At 33.0% G+C, this 11,838-nt stretch overlaps 1 pseudogene; it reads left to right on the top strand.

Annotated features, from left to right (window-relative positions):
* Nucleotides 1–1,847: 1,847 nt before the first annotated feature.
* LOC145131898 (receptor-like protein EIX2) lies at nt 1,848–9,777 on the top strand (annotated as a pseudogene).
* The last annotated feature ends 2,061 nt before the right edge of the window (nt 9,778–11,838 follow it).

Raw genomic sequence — 11,838 nt, forward strand, 5'->3', positions numbered from 1 at the left:
CAAACAAAAACAGACTTTCTTGATCCATCACAGCCTTTAACAATGTTTTACACTTCAAGTCAAAATTATAAACATACACTTTTAGATCTGAACTTCAGATTTGCACCATAACCAGTTACATTGGAAATATAAAAAATATACACAAAGGAAAAAAAAATATATCTCATGAAAACATCAACATAATGCAAGAAAACATGTATACATATATTTGAACTTCAGATTTGTAACATAAAGAACTTCAAATAGTGGTGACAAACACTAACATGGTTGATGGATTGAGGAGGATAGTGATTGACCATCTCCTCTTACCATCTTTTCAAAGTTAGAGTTGAGACTGAAGAGAGAAAGAGAGGAACGTTGCAGACGATGGACGGATGTGAGGCTGTTGTGGTGTAAGGTAATGATGGTAAGGTGGTCGTTGGGGCGGTACACAAGTCATATGGGTGGTGGTGAAGGTTGGAGACGGCAGTTACAAATTAGAGTTTGGGGAGGAGCCAACAATTTAGAGTGAAGAGAGTTAACAGGGGAGAGAGCCTTTCAAATTATTATTAGGGTTCAAGTGGAGCGATCGTATGCATACGTATATATAACATAAATTCTTAGGTTTGAGTTAATAGAATTCATTCTTATTGGTCCAAACATATTGAGATGGATCACCACTAAAATAATCCATACCATACAAGTAATATCTAAGGGTCAAAAATGCTTCTCCTTGTTTTCAAGACTTTGGTCTTAAAATTTATGGGTCCACCATTATATATACATTATAAAGTAGTAATATATATATATATATATATATATATATATATATATATATATATATATATATATATATATATATATATATATATATATATATATATATATATATATATAGGGTTAAGTTCAAATGAGAACACTAAATAAAAGTGAGAACGTGAGAACACCATTTGTATTCTATTATTCTTCTTTGAATTTAATATGTATAGTATTGTAGTAATTACAATATGAATATATTCAGTTTTATATTGTTATTCTATTATAATATATATATATATATATATATATATATACATATATATATATATATATATAGTAATTTAGTAAATTTTAATGTGAATGTTAAATATGTGATTTTTTATATATTCGTTGATGAATAATGTCATAAAGTTGTACATACAAAATTTTAATGTGAATATTAATGTGTGATTGTTCATATATTTGCTGATGAATAATGTCATAACGTTGTGTATACAAAATTCATAGCAGAATAGTAACATAAAGTAGTGTTCTCACATTCTCACTTTATTTAGTGTTCTCATTTGAATTTAACCCTATATATATATATATATATATATATATATATATATATATATATATATATATATATATATATATATATATATATATATATATATATATATATATAACAAAGATACCTATTTACAGCAAAATAGATGGCAAATTTGTTGTGGGAACCATTCTTAAAGGCTATTTAGCAAAATCATTATTTCTCAAAGCGAATGTTTAACATTTTGGTAATTTTAGTGATTAGCGCTAATTTTTAAGATATTTAAAATCTTTTTAATGCATCTGTTAATTACTTAAATAATCAGAATTTGCCAAACACTCTGTACACTATTAATGTGATGTTCAGATGGTACAAGCAACAATCATACCGGATGACATTATTAAAACAGTGCACTTGAGTAAAGATGAGACTGTAGCTAAAATCCCAAATGTTTCCGCCAATCCTCTACAAATATACGCCCTTGATGGAGCCACTAATTACAAAAAAAAAAAAAAAAAAAAAAAAAAATGCAACATCAAATCTACACTCCACAGAATCCATAACACCCAAGAGTGACATGTATGAAAAACGGCTTTTGCAAAGTGAAATGCTAAAGACGCATCGGAAAGGTCAACGCAAAGAACAGTTAAAGGTCAGTCAAGGTACTAGAGCCAAAACCAGATCTAAGAAGAGGATGATGGATTTGTGTTGTAATTTTTAAACATTTGTTTGCATTTCATCAATTAGGAAATAAGATTACATTGTTTTTGGAACCATGTCATCGTGTGCTATGTTTGACATATATTAGATTGATCCCGGGAAAGATAGTTACAGGCTGTTTGGCAACATTTGAACCATTCAAAGCCCTGATTCAGTGGCTATGAATGAGTTGGTCTTTGAATGAAAACATGTTGGTTGGTTAGGCATCTGTGAATGGCTATGCCGAATGCTAAAAATGACCATTTTACACTTTTGAACTATTTTCTGGGTGAATGAAATGTATTTTATAAAAAACATCTGAACCAACTTGCTAAATAATTATAAACATCATAAGAAATCCAAATTAAACACCATTGTTCCATAAACAATTTATTGTTATAATATAAGCTTACAATTTCATTGTTCAATCTCCGAACATTCAATAGTCATTATGTGCACCCATGTCAAAACATGATTACAAAAACAAAACTAACAATTTATCACTTACTTCTATTCTATTTAGATGAACCAGCATCTAACATAACATACTCTCAACTCTTAAGGGATTAACTTCAGAATGTCCATCACATGATCTGAACACACACCAGGGTCATGAAAACTCAGATTTTGGTAGATAAAAAATGTCCTTGTGTGATCAATTTGATTATTAAGAGAACTTGTTTCTAGATGTCCTAGTAACATGCGAGTTAACCAAATAACGTGTGCATGGAAAGCCTATACCAAACTTGATGCAACTACGATATTTTCAGTATAATAAGCTTAAAACTCATATCCCTTCAATAAAAAAGGAGATGTCACTGAGGCATTTCATCAAACAGTTAATGTACATTTTAAAACACAAATATGTTGAAAATATTAAGATGATAGATGGAGTTGGGATTTGATTGGAACTAATGAAATTGGAGAACTTAGGGACAACTCATCATAATTTCAGCATTTCACTTCTCCAACAGTAATTAGTAGCGAACTCATGTGAGTTTGTTACAATTCATAGTGTAATGTGGGACAATTTTATTCTTGGGGTCTTGGATGTTTTGATTAATGTACAAGTCTCATTAGATTGCTTGGAGTGATCATAAAGACTCTTTCTGAATTGATTGTACATCTTGATGTTGTTTTTCTGACTGATCGCTGATAGAGTCTGGTCGGTTTCTAAAGTGAAGTTCTCAGTTGAAATCATCCCGTGCAAGAGACTGGAGAAGTTGATAGAGATCGAATTCCTCTCCCTTAAGTCCATTATCATAACCATGGAATGTTAGTAGATCAAAATTAACTGCTGTTTTTGCCATCTCTCCAGAATCCAAAAGTCTCATGTTCATAATTCATTGCTTTCATGCCCTCGGTACCGAAGTACAATATTATTGCTGGTTGCTGATAGCCCTGTTTTTCTAGCTATAGCTAGGAGGATGAAGTTACATCGGCTAGATGGGATCCGAAGAGGGTTCACAACTTCACATGGTTTGATAAAAATGGTAATGACAAAACTATATGTGATAGACACAACGTAGATGAGGATAAAACCCATGACAAGATATGACAAATCAACTATGATCATATTGGTCAATTCTAATCATGTGGATGAATGAAATTAATGAATAAAAAACAGGAGTATGCCCCAAATGAAAAACAATAAATCTGAAGGAATACATCCTCTTGTAATCTATCATTCTTTTTCATATTGGTAAACAAACAAGTTTTTCCCACCCATCCACTGAAGCCAATACAATAGACACTAACTTTTCCAAATAAGAACTTTAATTTAATTATGATTATTTAATAATAAATTAAGAAAAATTTACCCTCAAATTAAAATATTTACAAATACAAAAAAAAAATCCTCACTATTCTTTTCTCAGATTCCCAAAAAAAAAATATACACCAAATTATAAAGAAAATAAATGAATATCTCATATAAAAGAAATTAAATGAAAATGAGACGTAAAATCTTCAAAAAAAAAATACACATACAAAAGAAAATTCATTTTCAGTTATAGAAAATGAAATAGTCAATGTTTTATAATTAAATTTATTAAAATGATGATGAAACAACATAAAAGAAAAAAAAATTAAGTTTTACGTAGAAAGGTTTCCAAAATTAATTTGGTCATCGAACAAAATTTCAACCTTTTTGACCCAATAGAAATAAAGAATGACCCAAATCTATCCATAAGTGGGTTCGAATCGTCACCTCTAAAACATATCCTCTATAATTTGATGAAGAAGTAACTTGGATGATCAAATGAGGATTAGTTTGTAAAGTTTATTCAATTATATTTTGTTAAAGATTTGTTGTCAAACATAATTAGGTTTGCCATGGGAATGACTTGGCTAAAAACCGTTTATTTTAATCAAGAGAAATTGGATAATAATCTTCCATTGACTTCTAAGTTTTTCAAAGGTTACTTTCTACTTATTGTTTCATTAATTCAAAGTCTTAAAATAAGTTCCAAGTCTTCCATATACTTCCAAGTCTTCAAAGGTTAATTTCTGCTTTCTACTTATTATTATATATAATAAAAAGTAACTTGGTTGTAAATAGTATACTTTTGGCTTTTAGACTTTGGCAACAATAGTTTTGGGTTTTAGACTTTGGCCATAATACTTTCGTATGTTGGTAGGTTTGGTCCCTGTGTAGAAAATAAATTACAAAAGTTGTCCTTGTAATTTACAGAAAAGGTCCATGTGCAGTTATTTTTTTTTTTTTTTACATAAATGGTCCATATGCTTAAATAGTATACTCTTTGGTTTTGAAACTTTGGCCACAAGACTTTCGTATGTTTGCAGATTTGGTCCCTTTGTAGAAAAAATAAATTACAAAATTGTCCATGTAGTTTTAGAGACAAAAGATGCATGTGCAGAATTTTTCTACGGAGAATGGTTGATGTGTGTAAAAAATTTAGAAAAATGGTCCCTGCCTAATAGAAAATTTACAGATTACGCTCCTTGCAAAGCAGACATTCAAACTTGTGAGTTTGGCAAAGACAATTTAAAATTACCGGTGCGTCTTTGCTGGGAGGGGTCAATTTCTAGTTGTTTTATAAATTCAAATTCTTAAAATAACTCCAAGCCCGCCATTGATTTCCAAGTCTTCAAAGGTTACTTTCTACTTATTGTGTTATAAATTCAAAGTCATAATATAATTTCCAAGTCTTCAAAGGTTACTTTCTACTTGTTTTATACATTCAAAGTCTTAAAGTAAGTTCCAAGTCTTCCGTTGACTCACAAGTCTTCAAAGGTTACTTTCTACTTATTGTTTTATAAATTCAAAGTCTTAAAATAAATTCTAGTCTTCCATTGACTTCCAAGTCTTCAAAGGTTGCGTTCGACTTATTGCTTTATAAATTCATTGATGTGTTGATCACTACTTCAAATCAACCAACACATTATGCTTTTGGAAGAATTGTATCACGATGAAATGAACAAAGTAATATAATAAGATGATGACAATAAGATAAAAATAATTTGAACTCATATTGATTCATCATTTCAAAGCTTCTTGTTATTTGATTTATTATAATGGTGAAAAATTATTGTAGAAGATTTTACTAAATTTGATAGTTTTGTCTCTTATCATTTCCTTCCATCAATTATTGTTTCCATTAACTTAAACAAGAAGAAACAAATCCATGTTTGTAATTTTATTTTTCTTATTGGTTCAGTAGTAGGTTACTATAAAAAGTTTATATACAAATATAGATGAATAGCTTATTTTAGTTAATAAATGATTGACTGGTACTTATTACAAAATTATTTACAGAAGTAAAATATTATTTTCTATTAAAACGATTCACAAGGTTTGATGCAGATAAAAAAGAAAACGAAAAATACACTTACGTCTTCCCTGGGTAATGATGTGAACAAAAACCACTTATTTTGATCAACAGAAAACAAAAAAAATGCGTTCAACCATAATTCCATAAAGAGTACTAGTCTGTTTATACGAATACATTTATGTATGCCATGGGGAATAGATTTAGCCAAAAACTACTTACATTTTTAGAACTACAATGCCTTGGTCTTTCCATTATTTCTGTTATTTCTTCAGGCCATTTTTAGTGCATCAATCAGATAGAGATGTATTCGAGACACACTTTCCAAGTCGGGCAACAAAGCTTCTCGTGAGCAATCGCGTCTCTTATCCTCCAAACCATGTTAGAGGTCAGTTTTGTTGCCAAATTCTGTCTAAATCAAGTGGAATAGACGCTTTGCCTTAACCTTGAATGAAATATTAAGGAACGCCAAAGTGTCACAAAAATATTATTAAACATCTAAACAGACTACATTTTATAAAAAGTTAAGACCAAATATTGAATTTTAAGTTACAGAAATTATCCTCTAGTGGGCTTGACACCTCAACTTGTTAGTCCTTTACTAAAATATTATAAATTGTCTTTGATTTTTCAAGAATGTAAATGCTTGTTTGTTGAATACTGTGTCATATTCAGTTCATATTCTGTCAATTTTTTAGGCCACATACAATTGCTATGGAATGGGGATTGGGGAATAGACTTGGCCATAAGCCACTTATTTTGATCAAGAAAAAAAAAATTAGCCTGAAGGACCACAGGAATACAAGTCTTTCATTGACTTCCAAGCCCTCCATGACAATCAGTTGCTCTTCATTTATGGCTTTATAAATTAACTAGTTTCTTCATTACAGACAACCCATCACTTCATCTTAACAACCCTTCTTTCTACTACAGTTTTTTTTTTCAGCCTTTAAATTAACCGAGTTAGGGTTGATAATAGGGAATTATAGGGGTTTGGGGCTCCATCTCATTTTTGTATGTTCTTTTTTGTTTGCAGGAGCTACATATACAACTTGTTTGGGTGATGGAAATACAAGTGTGATTTGCTCCGAGCAAGAGCGATTTGCTCTTCTCATCTTCAAAGGCAGTGTGAGAGATCGTTCTGGAATGTTGTCATCATGGGTTGGCAATGACTGTTGCCTGTGGGAAGGAATCCATTGTGATGGTGTCATTGGGAAGGTAGAAACCCTTCATCTCAGAGGAGATTTCGACTATTGGTATCAAGGCTACAAATACTTGGTTGGTAATGAGGTGGACTCTTCTTTGGCAGAGTTGAGGAATCTCAAACACTTGGACTTGAGTGGGAATGATTTTGAAGGAAATCGGATCCCAGAGTTCATTGGATCCTTGAAACAGCTGAGCTACCTGAATCTCTCTAATACTGGTTTTAAAGGTATTATTCCTCATCACATTGGAAATCTTTCTAATTTAAAGGTTCTTGATCTCAGTCGGAATGGATATAATGGGCTGATGGCAGACGATATGGCATGGACTTTTGCCCTTTCGTCACTCGAGCATCTCGACTTGAGTTTAGTATACATTGGCGGAGTTAAGTTTTACATGATTCCTTCATTGAAAGAGTTAAGTTTGTCACATTGTGGACTTTTCAATGCTGATCTTCGTTCTTCTCTTAATTCAAGTAGAATACTTCCCAACATCAAACACCTCAATCTTGGTGGCAATTCTTTTGAAGGTCCATTCCCTGCGTTTTTTCAAAACATGACCTCCCTAACATTCCTGGATCTCTCATCCTTTAATCTTAGTTTTGCATGGAACTTTGCAAACCTGCTAAGCATGATACCTTCTTTATCAGAGATACATTTGTCAGGTTGTGGTCTCGATAACATGCATCTATCTTCCCCTCGTCTTAATTTAAGCACACTTTCACACATCCAACACCTGGATCTCAGCCTAAATTCAGTTGAAGGCACATTTCCATCTGTTTTCACAAACATGACTTCCCTAAGAGTCCTTGACCTCTCAGGAAACATGTTGACTTCATCAATTCCTATTATGCCTAATCTTCTTGGTCTCGATCTTTCTAATAACCTGTTAACCGGTCCCATTCCTACATTCCGTGGGAATCTTTCCGAACTTGACCTTTCTCATAATCATTTGAATGGTTCAATTCCAAAATCCTTTGCAAATCTAGCGACTTTAACATATTTGGATCTAAGTTCCAATCAGTTAACGGGCCCCATCCCCGCATCTCTAGGAAGACTTGTTTCATTACAAACAGTTTGGTTGTATTCAAATTTGTTAAATGGGACTATTCCAGCTTCAATTGGGCAACTTACCAAACTCAATTCCTTAGATTTCTCTTACAATTCTTTGGAAGGAGTAGTTTCTGAAGCCCATTTTGCTAACCTCTCAATGTATCACGTGACTGGATACCTCCATTCCAGTTGGCAACTCTTCGACTCCGTTCTTGCAATATTGCAAATGGATTCCCACAGTAGCTTCAAAATCAAAGGAAACTTGGAAGGTTGGTGTTGTCCAATGCTTCACTTTCGGGAAACCTGCCTACATGGTTGCGGAAGATGCCCATCATTCCTCGCTTAGATCTTTCTCACAACAGTCTCAGAGGACCTTTGACAAACCTTCCTAATGGGGCAACTTATGGTCGGTATTACGATCCGGTATTATTTTTGGAAAATAACTTTTTCAGTGAGTCGATTCCAAGGTCATTGTGCAGAAGGACAGATTTGGTATATCTTGATCTTTCCAAAAATAGGTTAACCAGTAAAATTCCCAAGTGTCTTGAGAATTTGCAAGAGTTGTTTACCATGATACTTAGCTCAAATCGGCTATCTGGTGTCATTCCAAGTTCTGTAGCACTTCATTCATTATATCAGTTAAAATTGAAAGACAACAATTTTGTTGGTGAGCTTCCTCTAGAATTGGGGAATTTACAACATCTAAGGATCTTAGATTTGGGTGATAATAGATTGTCTGGAAATATACCGGAATGGATCGTAGAAAAGCTTACACATTTGGTAGTTTTGAGGTTACACAAAAATAGCTTCACCGGAAGAATTCCAGAGTCGTTCTGCAAAGCTTCAAATCTTCGAATTTTGGATGTTGCACACAACAACTTAAAGGGAACCATCCCTTGTTGTTTTGGAGAATTGAATGCCATGGTTGATGATAGCGTACATTGGCCCTCAGTAGGTGACTCTTATGACAATGATGAGAATGTTGATCAGGTCATGAAAGGTGTTGATCTTGAATATACAAGAACTTGGTATATGGTTTTTAACATGGACCTTTCAAGCAATCAACTTGTTGGAGAAATACCAGTCGAGCTAACTGCACTTTCCATGTTGGTGGGTCTCAATTTGTCAAATAACCATCTCACCGGGCATATTCCAGACACCATTGGAAATATGACGAATTTGTTTTCTCTCGATTTGTCTGGAAACGAGCTGACTGGAGGAATCCCTCCAAGCATGGCAGCTCTAACCTTTTTGAGCCATTTGAATTTCTCACACAACAACTTGTCTGGACTAATTCCAACAGGAAGGCAACTGCAGACCCTCACTGATCCATCAGTATATGAAGGGAACAAAGATCTTTGTGGACCTCCATTGCCTAACAATTGCTCAAATCCTGGAGAAGATCCAACAACAACCAAAAAGAAACACGAAGCACCTGATGAGAAGACAAAGGTATGGTTGTTTTACGTGGACATAATTTGTGGTTTTGCAACAGGGTTTTGGGGTGTTATTGGGGTCTTGTTGTTCAAGAAGCAGTGGAGACAGAACCTTTTCATGTTTGCTGAGGAAATGATGGACAAGATATATGTTGCAATTGTGGTAAGAGTTAACAAAATCAAGAGAGGAAGAGAAGCCACATAGATCCTCTCAAACAATGGTTATTTTGTTTTCTAATACCGCTACTGTACTTTTTTGTACTACTGTTTGCATTTTATATTTGTATTTATATGGATGTTGTTTAAAGGTGTCAATTTTGAAACTTTGGTTGGATTTGGTGTTCATATATATAAGATCAAGTAGTTAGATTAGATTACTATGCAATTCAAAAGAATCCACGAGTGTCAGGATTTCAACATAAAATACCATGCTCTTTCATTCTCAACCTGCTTCTGCTCTCACAACAACTTGCTGCTGATTTTTGTTGCTTTTCATCAACATGGCTCCAACTCCAAGTAAGAATCAGGTAATCATCTCATTATATATTTTATGGTTGAACCTTTTGTGGTTCTGCTGCTGCATTTGTTGCTTTGCATCTTTCTACTTGAGTTCTTTTTGAGCTTAAATTCTTAGTAGATTTCAATTACATAATTTTAAGGGTTATCACTTAACTGACCAAAATGGGAGGTGTTTGGACACCAAATGACCACCTTTTAAACATTTATCACAAAATGACCACATATTTCAGAAAATATGATTTTGTGAAATTATTTTTCTGACCATTAGGGTATGTTTGGTACATAGAAATAAGATGGGAGAAATGGAATTGATTTCATTTCCCTTGTTTGTTTAACATACCTATTTTTAGCAAAATAGATAGCAAATTTGTTGTGTTTAGTTGATTTTTTATGTTTTGGTTCTTATAGAAACTGGGTTGCAGTTTTGGTCCTTATTTCACTATTTCATAACATTTTTGGTTATGACTCATCAAATTAATCAATCCAGCTGTTAAATATATTAGAATATCTATTTTACCCTTCTATTCTCAACTTCTTCATCAGATTTATGCCCAAATAAAAGAACCATGAATCAAATGCAAAATCCAAACATCAATGTAAAAATTCAAACAAAATTAAAACTAAAATTTTGAAAATTAGAAACAAGTCAGTACTCAAAGCAAAAATAATATCATTCCCTTTACTTTCCAAACACAAGAAAGACGATTGATTTCAACATCATAGCTGAAGAACTAAAACTGAATTTAATTTTGAGGTAAAGAAACACCTTGGTTCATATTGTTCCTATCCAAAATTCCAAAATTGTGGTGTTATTCATATGATCTTTAGTGCAAAATATAGATACCAGAACCCTGGTTATTTCATTTTTATTAAAATTTTTGATAACCCTTGAAATTTGATGGCTACAATAGATTGAGACAGTCGTCTAGCTGGAATCAGTTCTATCTCTTGCCACTCAACCCGGTTCATACATCTGATACTTGTCTCTTGATATCTACCTCCAGGCAATGAATCACTCGTTGCCTCTTCTCTTGATATCTACCTCCAGGCAATGAATCATTCGTTGCCTCTTCTCTTGATATCTACCTCCAGGAAATGAATCACTCGTTGACTCTTCGTATCTCAAGTAATATCCAATCTATGTGAATCTTTAAGGTTTGATTTTTTAAGATGATGAAAGAAATAAAAATATATATTTTTCTTTGGAGACTTTAAAATTCTAGAGAATTATATTAGAAGAAAGATGATCTAAGGTCGGAAGCATTTCAAGATTTTCTATTTACATTTTATTTATAAGTTCTATTCGAATTTGATTAGCATTAAAGAGATGAGGACATTTTTAGAGTTTAATTATGCTTCTTGCATGAGGAAATCAAGAGACTAGGAAGACATGGGCAAAATTGTCTGTAACGACCCAAAAATCAAGGGTAAAAATTTTATTTTTATTATAGTCAACACAGTTATCTTCTAAATCCAAACATTCCAAAAACATGATTAATTAAAAACATTTATCAGAGTTTGTCCCAAAATCACATAATGCGAAAAACATGGGTGTGTACGCTGCGATCAAACTGAACCCTTCCTTTCCAAAACAACGATACCTGAAACCATAAACAAAACTGTAAGCACGAAGCTTAGTGAGTTCCCCAGAGCATACCCTACACATTCCACATAACCACATAATCCATATTAGTTATAACAACTACATAAACCATATCAATCACATGAACCATATCAAACACATAGCCATGCATATAAACATATAAGGATGTCGTGGGCTCCTCCCAAGGTCTTACTCCAGGATGCCATGGGCTCCCCCACATAGTCTTACACCTAAGTGTCATGGGCTCCCCCCATGGTCTTTAGCT

This window comes from Lactuca virosa, chromosome 8 (genome assembly GCF_052849685.1).
Source record: "Lactuca virosa cultivar CGN04683 chromosome 8, Lactuca_virosa_CGN04683_v6, whole genome shotgun sequence".
Lineage (NCBI taxonomy): Eukaryota > Viridiplantae > Streptophyta > Magnoliopsida > Asterales > Asteraceae > Lactuca > Lactuca virosa.